This window comes from Gymnoscopelus braueri, assembly GCF_963280865.1.
Source record: "Gymnoscopelus braueri genome assembly, chromosome: 4".
Lineage (NCBI taxonomy): Eukaryota > Metazoa > Chordata > Actinopteri > Myctophiformes > Myctophidae > Gymnoscopelus > Gymnoscopelus braueri.
Window position 1 is genome coordinate 51,456,799 of NC_137605.1, and position 18,884 is coordinate 51,475,682.

Here is an 18,884-nt window from a genome sequence, read left to right on the forward strand (position 1 = left end):
AATGAAAGTGCTTTCTAAGTTTGCAGCCGGTCCGGGCACCTAGGCTACAATGTAGTCTGACAGCGTGTCGCGGGTTCGAGTCCCGATCCCGACGGCCTTTGCTGCATGTCACTCCCCATCTCTCTCTCCCCATTTCCTGTCAGCCTACTGTCCTGTCAATAATAAAGGCATAAAAAGCACAAAAGAAAATCTTTAAAAAAAAAAGTAGGACTGCACTGCCCTCTAGTGGGTAGACAGGGTAACCATTCTAGGTTCACATTATTACAGAACCAATCGTCACAAAGCACACGCCCACACTTTGCAGGTAGCCTATAAAGATGAAATGAAGGGCACGCCCTCTTTTCGGAAGGCAATGCCCACATTACTTATGAGGACTGTGGTGTTACACACAGTCAAAAAGACCTGTTTGTAATATTTTTTTATATAAAACTGAAACCAATATATTTAGGAATGTTGTAATTGGTTGTGTCTTTTGCATTGTGTTGTACGAAATAATTGAAGCATGGATTATTCAAGTCAACCTATAAATACCAAAATACTGCCCGCAAAACACTAACAGCATCCTTTCTCCCTTTCATTTTTTCCTCCCTCCCTTGCTCTCTCTCACACACGCACGCACGCACGCACACACGCACGCACGCACGCATGCACGCACGCACGCACGCACGCACACACACACACGTACGCACGCACACGCGCACACGTGCAGACACAGACACAGAGCATCTAATCTCCCCATCCCTTGTTGGCTGTCTCTTACTCAGTATTCACTGGGTGAGACAGAGCATGTGTTCTTCATCCACAGCGCTGTTTACCGGAGAATATTACTTTTCTCAGATGTAGTAATTCTGTTCCCCTCTCAAGGACAAGAAGAGCCTGTCTTCTCCTCCTCCTCCTCCTCCTCCTCCTCCTATCTCGCCGGGTACACCACAAAAGGATGCGTGTGTGTTGCTCCTCTGTACCTAATCTCTGGTTTGATTGTTAACAAGCGCTAGGACTCACTGCGCGGGGCGCAGCAGGAGGCACATCGTCTCACGTAGTCCGACCGGTGCAGCATCATTAATCCATTTAAACCGGGAAGCTCATAGTGAGCTTGTATATCTGCTATTTTTCAATAGCCAAAGTATACATAACGGTTATAGCTAAAAATCTAAAAATGACACACATGCGTTCCCGGATTGAATGGATTAAACATCAAATAACACTGTTCACAGAACACGGGGCTCTGCATTCTAAGCACACTGCTTTATTTTTTTTCTTCTTCTGTCCCACATATATATCTGAATCCTATCAAGTGGAACCACAATACACATCAACACCACCTGCCCCCCAGACCTTAAGTATAACCTCTCCACAGCCTGCATGCGACCAAACATTGTAAACACATGTATCACACAGTGTTTTATGTCTGTTTATGTTTACGTTTTTTTTCCTTTCTCCACAACACTTGTCCTATAGAATTCCATTCGCTTTTCCTTTTAATGTCGCTGTTGGGTGGAAACCTCTCCAAAACTGTTACTTTTCAAGATTCAAATAAAAAAATATAGCAAAAGTAGCATATCTACTATAGCCTCGCGTAGCCAGACTATATCACTGCGTGGATATGAGTCTGGTGCTTCTATGAGGAAGGTTTTTTTTCCAAGGGGGCGGGATCAAAACAATGTCTCTCGACGCAATTGGTTAGACCTACAACCAACTACCAATTACAGTCTCCCATATTTGAATACTGGGCCCTGATTGGTCACCCTAGACTTCGGGAGCAGGAAATGAATTCACAACGGAGCGGTGCCAGACCAAAATCGCAGATGGCATTTTTTTTTTTTTGCACTGGCAGATTTGTCTGGTCCCAGGCTAGATCTACCAGGTCAAAACGCGTTTCGAGCTTGTGGATCTGCTGCTTTTGATGCTTTTGTGTGATGCTGTAGAATGATCAAGTAGGGCGTTAATTTACGCAAAAGAAAAACAAGTTACAATATGGAGATAAGAGGTTTCTGCCCGACAGCAACGATAAGAAGGTCAATCTTTTTTCTTAATTTTTCTATTTTTATTCATGACCCCCACTACTAGTCTTGGACAATGAAAGCTATTAAGCATGACTCTACTTCGTCGACACGATGGTGTCATCAGCCTAAAAATAGCCTAATCTAAGCGCGCGTTAGATATTTTCGGCACACAACACCAGCGTGCGACGAAGCATAAACTGAGCATTAGAGTTGATTTATATGTGCCACAAAGTGCTGCTGGCATCGGGGGGGGGGGGCTACGCGGGGGGAGTCAGCACTCCCGCTGGTCGATTGGCGGTTGGGGGGTTGTGGGGAGGGGGGGAGGGGCCTGAGGCACGTCAAATCAAATGGGCTCTGAAAGGTGGCATTATGCAGCCTTAATGGAGATTAAAAGCCCTCTCTGTCAGCGCTCTCTCTCCAGCTCAGCGTTATACCTGCATCGTTCACCTGACCTGGTTTTACATCCCACCTACACAAGAGCCTTCAACTGCTGTTCCACAGAAAATACACAACACCTACATAAGAGCCTCCAACTGCTGTTCCACAGCAAATACACAAGCAAGGAGGCTAGTTTTACCTCTGTTGTTGTTGTTGTAGCCATGGTACAGGCTCTTACCAAGACTATGAAAGTGTGTGTGTGTGTGTGTGTGTGTGTGTGTGTGTGTGTGTGTGTGTGTGTGTGTGTGTGTGTGTGTGTGTGTGTGTGTGTGTGTGTGTGTGTGTGTGTGTGTGTGTGTGTGTGCCAATGTACAGTATAATAACTGAGCCTATGTTATTTACTGTGATGCACCTTTGGTACAATAGCTATGGACAGGACACATCAACATTACTCTGTACCCAGTGGTGGAAAAAGTACTCAAATTTTACTTTAGTAAAGTAAAAGTATCAATACTGCAATGTAGAAATACTCTGTTACAAGTAAAAGTCTGGAATTCAAAATTCAAAAGAACAAAAGTACAAAGGTATTGGTATCAAAATGTACTTAAAGTAGAAAGTACTCATTATGCAGAATGTCCCATTTCACAAGTTTTCAAATGTGTAAAACTAGAAACACAAAGTGCGTGTGTGTGTGTGTGTGTGTGTGTGTGTGTGTGTGTGTGTGTGTGTGTGTGTGTGTGTGTGTGTGTGTGTGTGTGTGTGTGTGTGTGTGTGTGTGTGTGTGTGTGTGTGTGTGTGTGTGTGTGTCAATGTACAGTATAATGACTGTACAGTAATGCCTATTTGTTATTTACTGTGATGCACCTTTGGTACAATAACTATGGACAGGACACATCAACATTACTCTGTACTTGTAACTCTGTAACTCTTAACTGCTGTGCTCCCTCTGTGCGACTAAAACTCCCCCGCGGGATCAATAAAGGTATATATCTATCTATCTATCAATCTATCTATCAATCTATCTATCTATCTATCTATCTATCTATCTATCTATCTATCTATCTATCTATCTATCTATCTATCTATCTATCTATCTATCTATCTATCTATCTATCTATCTATCTATCTATCTATCTATCTATCCTATTCATCCAGGTCAGTACATGGAGATGGAGATCATTAATAACATGTCACTAATAATAAGACTTGGAGTCAGTCATTTCTTTGGTCCCTGGGACCTGAAATCCCTCCACACAGCGCACCTCATCAACAGACACATTTAACGCTGGTCCCTGTTGGGCTAATTTCCCCAACACAACACTGACATATAGGAGTGTGTAGGTGTTATTTCTGGTATGTGTTAGGAGGACTATGTGTGATCATTAAAGCCGTCTCCCTGGGACGCAATTGGAGACTAATCAGAATAATCACTTTAATCATGGCACTTTAGAAGCCACAATCACAGAGTCCCAGGGAGCCTCTCAACTTCCAGTCTCTCCCTTCAACTTTATTCAACCTAATGTGACTAGATTGAGATTATATAAGCAGCAGCGAGACAAAATGCTCCCCGATTTCTACAGCGTGGCGTCAAAGGGGCCAGACGTGAGACGTCTGGACGTGTTGGTCTGTCAGTCAAAACTCAGAAATGTTGGCACTCGACAACGCTACACCAATCACAGCTCATGCAGCAACATTAGCACATCATCTGTATGACATGTATGTTAATGTTTTATTTGTAATAGATATATTACATCCTATACAATTAATATACAAAAAGTCCCGGAGAATGACATTCCTCAAGCCCCTGATTTTTTAAAACATTTTCGAATAGCCAATCTACAAGCTCACAACGTGTCAATGTAGATCGGCTAGTTGAACTATTTGAAAATGTTTTAAAAAGTTTTAGGGATAGTGGGTAAGGCACCGGCGAAAATATGGCCTATAGTGTCTTGATTTAGTCCCTGTACATCGCCAAGACATAATTTTTACTGTCGGGCAGAAACCTCATAACTCCATATTTCGACTTTTTTATGTTTTGTCGTTTAGGCCTTGCTTCATCGTATACAAGAATGTAGCACAAAACTAGTGAAAATAGACGATCTACAAGCTTAATGAAAAAGGAACGGTTTTGGTCATGAAAGGTTTCCACCTGACAGCAACGATATCATCCGTCTCCTTGAAGGTGCATCCTCTCCACATGAAACGGTGGTCCATGTACTGCAGACATTACCCAGCATGCCTTTGTGTCCGAGGCTGCAGAGGGGCGGACGGGGGCCTTTAATTATCCAGCCACGCCACACATCAATCACGTGTCCCGGAGACCTTGTGAGCCATGGAAAGGCCGATGAGGAAAATCCGTTTGACCTGTCCAACGACTAAATTAATTATCCAATTACTCCTCTCCGACTGACTGTGCTGCCAAGATAACTTCAGAGCTATTTACAACGGACTGCCTCAACCAAGATAACAAAAGGGCCATTTGCCACATAATCACTTCACGTGGTAAACGATCGCCGCAAAACTCCTGAGACTGCCAAAAAAAAAAACTCCTCAGACCGCCCGAAAAGGTCATCAGCATATTTCCCCATTTCCTTCTCGGGGAGAGACGGACGACAAGGTAATGTGCAAAATAAAATGTGGTGTGGGTTAGAAAACACTTAATATAAGGCGGTTTAATTAAACGAAATTCCCTCATTTACTATGCTGAAAAACACATCTTCAGGCACCGCAGTCAGCTATTGTAGGATGCTTTATTATCATCACGAACGTCAGGGCTTACTAGGCCCTTGCACACGAGTCAGAAGGAGGAGGTGAATGGATGGATACACAGGCAAGAGCACGGCACCGACTGGGGCCCGAAAAAACCTATTACACTCTTCCATCCGAGCAGTGAATGGAGACGTCTTTAATCCAGACTCTCACCATTTCCAAGGACAACAGCCCAGCAGGAAAGATCTATCTGTGGTCCTATAATAATGTCCATGTATCAAAGAGCTCCCCAAGACACTGCCACTCAGCACTAGAACAAGGAGTAAGCATATTTCTACCCCGAAAACAAGAAAAGGAAGTCGCGGGAGAGTGTGCTATACGTCTTCTTTATTGCTTGGAAACAGGGCTGCGGTCTATGGCTATCTGTTTCGGAGTTTGGCGACTCAATCACGCCCGTTACTCGTTACATATGTTAATGGGATTCCATGATCTTACCCCCCCCCCCCCACCCCACCCCACCCCACCCCACCCCACCCTGCCTGTCCCACCTCCTTCTTCAGATCAGTGTTGCAATGTCTGCTCATTATAAGTGACTTTGGGCTTGTTTTTCTGTAAAGTAACAAATAACTGATTTGTTATGCGTTATTCCTTCGAAAGGAAAATAAACAGGGAAAAAGAGAGTGAAAGCTGTCCCGGCTCAATCTGACATTTCAAGCTGGAAACATTTTAATTCTTTCCAGCAAAAGAAAAGCCAGGAAATCAATATCTCCTGTATTATTCTTTTTTAGGTGAGAGGAGGACGGTTTAAAGGACGAGCCAACTAGCCAACGAGCCGAGCATCAACCCTGGACTGATGCCAATCAACATCAGGGGCATCGAGGAAAACTTTTAAACGTTCACGGTAGAGTAAATGCAACTCAAGTACTGTACCTAAGTACAATTTTGAGGTATTTGTACTTTACTTGAGTATTTCCAATTTCCAATACTTTTACCACTACATCTCAAGAGGCAATTTTTTTTTACTTTTACTCCACTACAATTATTTGAAATCTTTAGTTACTAGTTACTTTGTAGATTTTGATTATTATTACAAAACATGTAACCACTTCAGATTTGTATACATTTCGACCATTCGAAAATAGCCGATCTACAAGCTCACAATGCGTCACGATGCGACGCATTGTGAGCTTGTAGATTTGCTATTTTCAAAAGACTTGTATATTTGAAAACTTGAAATGGGACATTCTGCATAATGAGTACTTTCTACTTTTGGTAGTACATTTTGATACCAATACTTTTGCACTTTTACGTAAATTTTGAATTCCGGACGTTTACCTGTAACTGAGTATTTCTACATTGCAGTATTGATACTTTTACTCAAGTAAAAAAATGTGAATACTTTTTCCACCACTTGCTCAAAAGGTCTGCACTGGTTGCAATTCGCTGACATGGAGTTAGAGGAGAGGGGGATCAAATCAATATAGCGGGCGTGTCAGTGGCCCGCGGGCTTTGCCGTGGACACCACCACCCACCCCCCGGTCCGGAGGGGCCTTCACCATATAGTGGAGAGAGAGGCGGGTAGACACGGAGCGTGGCGGCGTTGAAACACTGATATATACACGGTGCTCACAGCTGCCGACATCAAGAGCCAATGTCAAACAGAAGGTGAAGGGAGTTCAAACGCAGAAACACGTTTATCGCTGTGGCCCCCCCGACCCCCGCGACTCAGCGCAGAGCGCCAGGCTGATGCGTATTCATGAAATGTGTGGAAAATCGAGTGAGCGAGAGGCAAGGCCAGGGTGGTGGGAGAGAGTCCCCCAGCACACACACACACTCACGCACTCACGCACACACACACACACACACACACACACACACACACACACACGCCACACACATGCCACGCAGACACACACACACGCACACGCACACACACATTATAGAGTAGTTAATCTGTTCTTTGATGGGCTGCTACTTTCATGGTGCTCTCGGGCAGAGAAACTAAAAAAAAAAAAAACATGAGAACACTGACCCCGAACCATAACCCTGACCTCTCTTTTGAGACCACAGGCAAGGGGGGTGTGGGGGGGCGGGGGGGTCGGGCGGGCGGGGAGGGGTTGCATACATACATTTTAAAAAAATAAAGAAACAACCCAGGGCATTATCTGCCCCTCTACGCCTTCCATCCACTGTTCTCATAATATTCTTTTCCTTGAGGTTGACACCAGAATAGACTAGCGTCCACATCACTTATTCTTGTCCTTTATTAAGGCCTTTTGTCACAATGCCAGACTGAGTGACCCCAACAATAACGTCTGCAGTACAACTGCCCTTCAACACAGCAGGGCTTTAACCCATTAAAACTGGGAAAGCATCTGCACTAGCGTTGGCTATTCAAAAATATCAGATATACAACCTTGCAACGCTTGTACATCTGCTATTTTTGTTTATAGATCTTATATATTTTTATTTTTAAATCTTGAAAGTGTTTGAAAAACATTGAACACAAATCTTCTCTTCTGGGGGTCCCTGGCACAAAGCATTTTCAGATGGGGGGGCGTCCGCGGCCAAATATATATCAATTTGGGGGTCCTTGACATGAAAAAATAACTACTGATTTAGGGCACGGTCACACCGAAGTTCAATTCTGCCTACGAGGGCGGATTCTGACAATGCTTTGTTTGTGTGGGAATGATTTCTAAATGATATTAAATAAGTAATATAAATTCTTATTTTTTCATTTATTATTCCAAATGACTCCTAAATAAAATTGGGGGGACCAATCTGAAGCTAGCGGGGGGGGGGACATGACCCCTGCGTCCCCCTCGGGATTGACGCGCCCATGGGCATTTATAGAATCAGCCTCAGGTCTTAATGGGTTAAGAGGGCCTTTTGTCATTATTATGCTAGACTGACCCAACAACAACAATAACATCACAGCAGTATATATACTGCCCTTCAACAACACATCACTGCACGCAGCTTTTTTTCTTTTTTCTTTTACAAGTTTATAGCAGGGTACCTTTTAAGTAATTTTCCAAATGCCCTGTCAAGATTACGCCGCTATGGACAGCCAGAGGACATTCCTGTGGAGTCAGCAACAGAATGGCTAAGTAAGAGCATTTCACCATGATGGGGTACTACATCTTTAAACAGGAATATGAATAGTTAATGAGCGTGGGGTGGGGGGGGGGGGTCAGGGACTCTCGATGGGAAACTGGTGATTGCGTAATAACCCCCATTTTGGTCCAAAAAAAATTGAAAAAAGGTTCTGGTGGATTTTCTGTGTAATTAATGGAGTGGACCGGACCACACCACACGTGGACATTAGTCTATAGATAAACATCTACACAGCCATGTCTCGCTCTGCTCACCTGGTGGCTTGCTAGAATCAGGGGGTGGGGGGTGTGAGAGAGAGGGAGAGAGAGAGAGAGAGAGAGAGAGAGAGAGAGAGAGAGAGGGGGAGGGAGGGGGTGAGAGGGAAAGAGAGAGAGACACTGAGGTAGAGGCCAACATGGCTGCAGTGTATTGTGGGGAGGTTAAAACAACAGTGTGATGGCGTGGGGTTCTTGGAGAGCCAACAGGAGAGACACTGTGGTGAATGTTGCACACGGAATGACAAGTGCTATTGATACGAGCTGACAGACCTTGAATATTCAATGCCGCCCTGGAAATGCTACAATCTGGCAAGGAGCTCGTTCCTCCTCCCGCTACACCTTGTAGAGAGAGAGAGCTCCCTGACTATCCCACTCACAGCCCTCCCCAGTGTTGCCAGATTTTGCGAGAGAAAAAAGCAACCAGGTCTGTGAAAACAAGCCCCAAAAAAGCGACTATAATAGGCCACATGAGCACTTTAAACCTATATATTGTATACATCGGCTATTTTCCAAAAAGTCTTGAAATAAAATGTGAAATATTTGGAAGATTTTTGAAACAACACAAATCTGGAACGGGGCTCGCTGGCACAAAACATTTTCAGATGGGGGTTAGAGGCAAATACATATAGATTTTGGGGTCCTTGACATGAACATATTTGAGAACCACTGGTTTAAATAATAATACAAACATGTGGAGGAAAGCCCAAGCAACTACACTTAAGAAACAAACAAGCCAAAAAGAAAAGCTACTTTACAGAAAAACAAGCCCAAAGTCGCTTATAATAAGCAGACATGGCAACACTGTCCTCTCCAATCCCCCCCACCCGCCCCGCCCCCCCCCACACCTCTCCATGGCCTGGGTGAATTAATGAGTGAAAGCAGCTCCTGTAACGAGGGTGCCAGAGCACGTTAGGTCTGCAGCGCACTCCCAATAACTGCCTGTGAGAGCTGCAGTCTGCTTCGATGAGGCACAGTGGGCCTCGGTGGGCCACGAACCACGGAGGGGCCAAGACAGAGGGATAGGTGTTATGGGGAGAGAAACTTGCGATGTTCCCGAAAAATAAAAAAAAAGTGTCGGGGTGCGGTGTAGCTGTTGGATACACGGCACAGAGTTCATGTGGGGCTCAGGTTGAAAACATTTATTCAGGAAGTCTTTTGGCACCTATCGGTGTTGTGGAAGAACATTCTCCTCCAAACCTTTCAGGCCGTGACTCCCCAAAATAATCATATTTGAATTGGTGAAGCCTCCACCCCCCCCCCCCCTTACCCTGACAAGCACTTGGAATTGTAGGAGTTGAGGCATTACATTTAGTTTGACTCGGCTCCACGGATAAGTGTCGTGAAAATAGCCAAACTACAAGCTCTTGCGAGCTCGTAGATCCGCTATTTTCACAATTTGTGCCTCTTTCTTACGTAATATTTGACAATTTGGCCAATTTGGTTCTAAAAAGGTCTTCAAAGTCATACAATTTTCACTTTAGAAATGTGCAAATACCCCGTATACACTTATACTGTATGTTGGTTTGTTTACTGTTGAGTGAGAAAACAATGTTGCACACTAAGCTAATCATCTGGGGACCTCCCAAAAAATAAGTGGTTCCCAGTTTGGGAACCACTGGCCTAAGCGTAACCAAAGATGGTTAATAGAGGAGACATGGTACACAAATCCTACCAATGGTCTACTAAGTATAGGCGCCGCCGTCTGACGGCAAATCTCGCGAACGTCCTATTTTGACTGGTGCTAGATCCCGCGAGAGCTCGTGTTGTTGGGACAGAGAAATGTCGATGATAAAGTTGATTTTCTCCTGATGTGTCTCTCTGAAAAAAGCCATTTTAGTTTCAAAATGTTCGGGAATATTGTGTCTTGTGACGCTCGGCTCCGATATTTAGTTCAGTGACCATGGAGCTAAAGAATGGTTCAGAAGCTGTGTTCACGTTCACTCTCCCATTGAAATGAATAGACGCCAACCTGCTTCCTGTCTCCTAAAAAGGCGTCCGTCCGCCCACTTCACACAGATACGGGAAGTAAACCGGAGATGGCATGACTTGCTATTTCCGTCTTGGGCGTAACTGCACAGCACTAAAAATGTGCGATGACCTGTCCCGGAGGCAATGACAGCATCACACAGGTGAAGCATGATCAATGCATGCAAATGTAAAGCAACAGCCATGCAGTCAGCTTCCTGCTGACTTTAAGTATGCCTTTGCCTCCTAAATGCTTACTAAGCTCTAGCTGCACCTCCACACACCAACACCCCCCCCCCCAACACACACACACACACACACACACACACACACACACACACACACACACACACACACACACAGGCGTCTTTCACCCATAATTGAATCAGCAGTACCAAAGAGACAAGGTGAGGCTTAATAACCACTCATTCTCCCCCGGTGAGGATTGAGCTGCCAACAGTCGTAATTAAAGAGACAGGTATAAGAGAGTGATGGCGGGAGACTTGTGGAGCCTTTATCAAACGTGATCCTCCTCTACCATCTTGGCTGGAGATCAAGTCACAACACAACTGCATGGTTTCTCTCAAGTTCATGAGAGAGAACACATCTTTGCAGTTTGAGGCCGTGTCACTGCAGCTAGCTGCTCCAATCAGCTGTCTAGGCCGTGGTGGAAAAAAGTATTCACATTTTTTACTTAAGTAAAAGTATCAATACTGCAATGTAAAATACTCTGTTACAAGTACACGTCCGGAATTCAAAATTTACTTGAGTAAAAGTGCAAAAGTATTGGCATCGAAATGTACCTAAAGTACCAAAAGTAGAAAGTACTCATTATTGGGCGGCTGGGGCTCAGGAGGTAGAGCAGGTCGTCCAATGATCCGTGGGTCGGAGGTTCGAATCCCGGCTCCTCCTGTCCACATGTCGAAGTGTCCTTGGGCAAGACACTGAACCCTACATTGCCTCCAATGTTTCGGTCGGCGCTAGCTTGCCACCATTGGTGTGTGAATGTGGGAAAAGTGGGGACGCTGGCGTCGACTGTTCGCCGCTCCACCTCCCAATGTCCCCCCCTGTATAAATGAATGAACCATTGTAAAGCGCTTTGAGCACTTGGAAAAGCGCTATAAAAATGCAATTCATTAATTCATTATTATGCAGAATGACCCATTCCAAGTTTTCAAACGTATACAAACAGCAGATCTACAATGCGTTGCAATGCGAGGCATTGTGAGCTTGTAGATCGGCTATTTTCAAATGGCTGAAATGTATATAGGGCTGAAGGGGTTAATGTATGTTTTGTAATAATAATCCAAATCTACAAAGTAACTAGTAGCCTAACTAAAGTTTTCAAATAATTGTAGTGGAGTAAAAGTACAACATTTGCCTCTGAGTAGTACAAGTAAAAGTATTGGAAATTGGAAATACTCAAGTAAAGTACAAATAACTCAAACTTGTACTTAAGTAAAGTACTTGAGTAAATGTACTTAGTTACTTTCCACCACTGTGTGCAGGTTTCAGTCCAAACAGCAGTACCTGTTTTATCTCCCAAAAACGTCGGAGCACATTTTCTCCTCTTGGCTTTTAAAAGTATAATCTCTGTCTGTTATTCTAACAGTAGCTATACAGTAATTCATTTAGTTTGGGGCTGAGGATGGTGGTGTAAAGTAACTAGTACATTTAGTCAAGTTTGTACTTAAGTAACATTTTGAGCCTACTTTTACTTTACTGGAGTATTTCCAATTGTCTATACTTTTACTTCTACTCCAGTACATCTCGGAGGCAAATATTGTACTTTTACTCCACTACAATTATTTGAAAACTTTAGTTTCTAGTTACTTTGCTAGTTACTCTACATTATAAAACATGCATTAACCCCTTTAGCCTTATTTCATACCTAGGCTATCTAGGCTATCTACAAGCTCACAACACGTCACATCGCAACGATTTTAGTACTTTTACTTTTGGTAAATTTTGAATTCCGGACTTTCACTTGTAACAGAGTACTTCTACATTGCAGTATCGATACTTCTACTTAAGTAAAACATTTGAGTCCTTTTTCCACCACTGGAGGATGGATGGGTAGGAGGAGGTTCTAGAAGAAAAATAATAATAAAGAAGACTAGCTCAGAGCAACTCATTAAAACAAAACAGAAGAAACCAATGTGAACGAAGTAAATTTTTTGGGGGGAAGGTGAACTCAGTTCAAAATTGGAAAATGTATGTGAACTATGAACATTCATAATCGTAAATGTGAACGCTGAACGGATCTTTGAGCTGGCTCTTGTGAAGTGTGAACTTGTATAACACCGTCTGGCTTTCCATAGTGGTGGTGGGGGTGGTGGGGGGGGGGGGGTAGGCACTCTAGCGCTTCTAAAAATAGGATTTGGTCTTTGGTCAGTGATTTCTTATTCTTATTTGAAGAATGAAAAATGAAATTAACTCTTGCAGGGTTATCTGCTGAGAGGGTCATCGCTGCCCCCTGCAGGTGGTAAAACGGTATAACCACCGGTAGACAGTCTCACATTTTTCTTTTCTTTTTTTAAACAAGGTTTATTTTCAGACTTTTCAATTTTTACTTTACAATCAGGCAATCAAGTGAATAACTATACATTTCACATAACAAATGAGCCTTAAAAAATTATCGACAGCTGTAGGCCTATATACCTCGAATTGAAAATAGTCCCAAATCTCCCCTGCGGGAGTATAACAGGAGAGCTAGTGCACTGATGAGATACAGGTTTGTAATCTTTAGAAGCTTTGAAAATGAAATCCCTTTAATGTGGTTATGAATAAATAAATAGATAAATAGAACACTCCCAGCCGTTTGAACAAACAATAGTTGTAAGTAAACTTGAACTCATTTGAACCTGAACTCATATGGTACGCTTTAGTTTCAACACAGCCTGCCACAGGCTGCCAGTTTACGTACGGTCACTAAAGCCACTGGGTTAAAGATACTCAGAAAAGGCAAGTCTCGTGTGTGCAGTGGTGGAAAAAGTACTCCCATAACATTTTTTTTCGCAATGTAAAGAGTAATGAGTATTTTTTTTGTGAAAATGTATTGTAGACTATTTTTGACATTACAATGACCCAAAAATGCAAGTTGTGCAACCTGTTTATAATTTTGGACCACCTCCAAAAAGACAAGTCCTCACTGATCTTTGGCGACCCCTGCAAAGGGTTTCCAGGGTAACCGGAAGACTCGCCCCAAAACACGCTCGCCTCCATTTTATTTGGCAGACCAGCAGTTCTTGTATCCTTGTATTTGTTTTACTGAGGATAAGGTTAGAAATAAGGCTAGGTTTAGTTTAGGCATAGTGTTACCGAGATTAAGTTTAGGAATAAGGTTAGGTTTAGTTTAGGCATAGTTTACTGAGGTTACGTTTAGGAATACCAGGTGAATAAAAAGGGGATGACCCTCTGCAGATAACTCTGCAGAGTTCATTTTATTTGTCTTTTTCAAATAAGAAACTGAAATGATGTGCCTGTTACTGTCTCTTACTTTTCAGGATTCAAATTCAAAAACAGCAAAAAATTGCAGATCTACAAGCTCACAGCGCGGCACTCGGTGCCGCGCAATGAGCTTGTATATCTGCTATTTTTGAATAGCCAAAGTATGACATAATGGTTAAAGTGGTTCAAATCTAAAATGACAGATGCTTTTCCCGCTCTTAATGGGATAATCTGGAAGGAACTCCCAGCAAACTGCAGGCCTGCTACAACTCTCCAGTTCTTTTAAATCAAAGCTGAGGACCTTTATGTTCGCTGCTGCCTTTTAATTGAGGCTTTTGATTAATTTCTTGTACTACACTATTAAACCATCTGTTTTATTCTAGCTTGTTCTTATTCTCTACTGTCTTAACTCTTTGATAATCATTTTAAGTGTAAATGATTTATGTAAAGCACTTATTGAAATGTGCATTAGGCTACATGTAGACTTGCTAGGCATTGCCTAATGCCAGCTACGCTTGCTGCCATGCTAGCTTAACTGTGAAGTGCAGTTGCCAGATTTAGCTAGAGAAACAAGTGGACAGGTCTACGAAAACTAGTCCAAAAGAAGAGAGTGGGCCGCATGATCACACGCACGCACGCACACGCACACACACACACACAGGGGGGTCCCCAGGAAAAAAATAGTTAATATGGCATCGAAATCGGTTTTAAAACCTATATCGGCTATTTGAAAATATCCGAATACATATTAGTTTGGACGTCGTTGACATGAAAATGTGTGAGGACCACTGTTTTAAACAACATTAGGAAACAAGCGCAAATAAGCAACTACACTTAAGAAACAAGTAAAAAAAGAAAAAAGCAACTACCAACATTTACAAGCGACTTTACAGAAAAATAAGCCCCAAAGTCACTTATAATAAGCGAACATGGCAACGCTGGTTCCTTAAGGTCGTTGTGAAATATGCTTCTGTCCAATGGAGCTGCAGAGTGACAATGTACACAAACACATTTTCAGCCTCATTGCCTTGTACCATTCCAAGCATGTAGGGGCATATGTGTGCAATGACGGGACAGAGAGAGCATGTAGGGGCATATGTGTGCAATGATGGTACAGAGAGAGAGCATGTAGGGGCATATGTGTGCAATGATGGTACAGAGAGAGAGCATGTAGGGGCATATGTGTGCAATGATGGGACAGAGAGAGCATGTAGGGGCATATGTGTGCAATGATGGTACAGAGAGAGAGCATGTAGGGGCATATGTGTGCAATGATCAAATCAACTGTGCTCACATGTATAGTTACTGATTGGTTATTTGAATGATTATGTCTTCTTTTGTTTAGTTAACGTATTGGGTCTGATATTGATTTTGATTATGTTAATTATTAGTACATGTGAGTGTGTATATATATGTGTATGCATACATATGTATGGGTGTGTATATGTGTGTATATATATATTTATACAATTATAATTTTTTTGTACCTGATTGGGTTTTAGATTGGTGTTACTGTATTTTAGAAAAGCTTCCTGTGGACAGGTGTTGAAAATTAGCACTCGTGCTATATACACTGTAAGCAATGCATCTGGTTCCGTCCAATGTAATTTGTGATGTCCATATCAAATAAATAAACATAACATAACATGATGGTATAGAGAGAGCATGTAGGGGCATATGTGTGCAATGATGGGACAGAGAGAGCATGAAGGGACATATGTGTGCAATGATGGTACAGAGAGAGCATGAAGGGACATATGTGTGCAATGATGGGACAGAGAGAGCATGAAGGGACATATGTGTGCAATGATGGGACAGCGGGGGCATGCAGAATGTACATATATATGAGAGAGAGAGAGAGAGAGAGAGAGAGAGAGAGAGAGAGCAGTAAAACTGAGTAGGTTAGACAGAAACAGACAGTCACTGGAAGCAAGACAAGGGACAGGGTGAGATACGGAGTGAAATACTGTAGATTGTTATAGAAACTGCCCAGCAGTACGAGGGCATTTCTGCGCGCGCACGTGTGTGTGTGTGTGTGTGTGTGTGTGTGTGTGTGTGTGTGTGTGTGTGTGTGTGTGTGTGTGTGTGTGTGTGTGTGTCAGTGGTGGGAAAAGTACTCACATTTTTTACTTGAGTAGAAGTATCAATACTGCATTGTAGAAATACTCTGTTACAAGTAAAAGTCCTGTATTCAAAATGTACTTGAGCTGTGGACCAAACGTAAAAGTACTCATTATGCAGAATATCCTGGTTCACAAGTTGTCTAAAATGAATAAAGAATCTTTTGAAAATAGCTGATGCGTTGTTAGCTTGTAGATCGGCTATTTTCAAATAGCCAAAGTTTAAATAGGGCTGAAGTGGTTAACGTATGTTTTGAAATACTCTACTCAAGTAAAGTAAAAAATACCTCAAATTTGTACTTAAGTACAGTACTTGAGTATGTGTGTGTGTGTGTGTGTGTGTGTGTGTGTGTGTGTGTGTGTGTGTGTGTGTGTGTGTGTGTGTGTGTGTGTGTGTGTGTGTGTGTGTGTGTGTGTGTGAGACAGACAGATAGAGGTTGAACAGATGTAATCAGTGAGTGTGGATGCAGAGGTAATAACTCCACTGGGGAAAGCCAAGGAAGTGCATCTATCTCTGTCTGAGGACACGGAGCAATCAGGAAAAACCTCAGCCAAGCCCGATGAACAACCCAGGGAGTTCAAAGGTCAGATACAAACCACTTCGCCACAACCAACCCGGTCGGATCACCTACAGTATGTCGGAACACAAATCCAGCGGAGCAACAGATCAGAGCGTTGCACCGGGCAGCATGCAGCCAGTAGAAGATAATTTGATTGTGTGAGAGAATATGGCCCAGACACAGAGAGGACACACTGTAGCAGGACAGCATATGGATGGCTCACAACTATAGTGGTTCCCAAACTGGGGGTCGATACCCCCCAGGGGGTTGTCTCCAAATTATTTTGGGGGGTCCCCAGATGATTAGCTTAATGTGCAACATTAAGCAACATACATTAATGTGACGAGAAAAGAAAAAAAAGTTAAAAAAAAAGGTACAACAAATCTCATGGCGTAAACCAGTGGTTCTCAACCAGTGGTCCGGGGACCACCAGTGGTCCTTGAGGGGGTTCGAGGTGGTTCCCAGCTAAATGATGGAGTTGGTAACCAAATGGACCCGAGAGCGTAAAATTCATGTCACTCTCTCAAGAGTTAAATTATTGTTAAACATCTGCATTACTTAATTAAAGAATTGTTATTTTGATCTATTCATCTCTCCTGTGGTAACACATCAATACAGCATGGAATTGTGGACAAAATCGTATCCAACGACGATATTTTAAGTTTTGGGTCTGAGATTCATCAAGTGGTGATGAATCTGTGGCTCAAATGCCGAATAAATAATGGACCATATGAAAAGGGTTGAAAACACTGGCGTAAACCAAAGGTGAGATGCATTCTACATGGGGCGGAGGGGCTGTGGTCATACTGTAAGCCGCTGGGTATAACGGATGTGAAACAGCATGGCCGTCTCTCTCTGACGCCGAGACCAAAACTTTTCTCTTCAGACATACAGTATAACACCATACCGTATCACCTGCTTTGAGCTGCAGGGCTTAGATCAAAGAGCACGAGCACACACACAGCGTCACAGCCACACACACACACACACACACACACACACACACACACACACACACACACACACACACACACACACACACACACACACACACACACACACACACACACACACACACACACACACACACACACACACACACACACACAATTCGTCCACATAAAGGAGAGCATACAAGGACACAAATATTAAAGGTACAGTTAAGGTTATATTCACAAAATCATGGCATATGTCTTCATGATACAATAAGCATGTCACTCAGTACTCTATGGGTATGAGTGACAGCGTCTCCGCTGCCAATTATAGCAGAGACAACACAATACTTTGCCAGCCCTTTTGTCTCCTTTTTGCCCCCCCCCCCCCCCTCAAACACACACACACACACACACACACACACACACACACACACACACACACACACACACACACACACACACACACACACACACACACGCTACTCCGGGGTACATGGCTTCCCATGTACATGGAGTTACAAGTTGTAGATCTGCTATTTTCAAATGGCCGAAATGTATATAGGGCTGAAGTGGGTAATGTATGTTTGTAATAATAATCAAAATCTACAAAGTAACTCAAGTTTTCAAATAATTGTAGTGGAGTAAAAGTATAATATTTAGAGTAGATATAATATTAATATATAATACATATAATATTTAGAGTGGAAGTGAAAGAACTGAACATTGGAAATACCCCAGTAAATAAAAAATATCTAAAAATTGTACTTAAGTACAGTACTTGAGTAAATGTACTTAGTTACTTTCCACCACTGCCATTTGGACCATGTGGTGGTCCCCGGAGCCACCGTTGAGCACCAGTGGGTTTAACATTCTGTCTTCGCAGATGAGTAAAGGCTGGGAACGAGGCTAGTTAACATTTCAAAAGCTTTCAGAACAACATGGGAATAGCCACGGCCCTCGTGTGTGTGTGTGTGTGTGTGTGTGTGTGTGTGTGTGTGTGTGTGTGTGTGTGTGTGTGTGTGTGGATTGTTGTTTCCATGGCGAGCATCTTGTGTTTAAACGCAGAACGCTGTCTGTCCGTCATTCATTGTTGAGGAGAACAGCGGTTGCCATGGGGACCAGGTAGCAGTGTGTTGTAGCGGAGGAGGTGGAATGAAGGTGGAGGAGGTCACAGCCACTGTGTAATGAGTTGCTAGGCAGTAGGTGGCAAGTAACTAAGTACATTCTCAAGTACTGTACAGTGTTGAGGTACTTTTACTTTACTGGGGTATTTTCAATTTTCAATACTTTTACTTCAACGCCACCAGAGGCAAATATTGTACTTTTACTCCACTACAATTATTTGAAATGTTTTGTTACTATTTTGATTATTATTACAAAACATGCA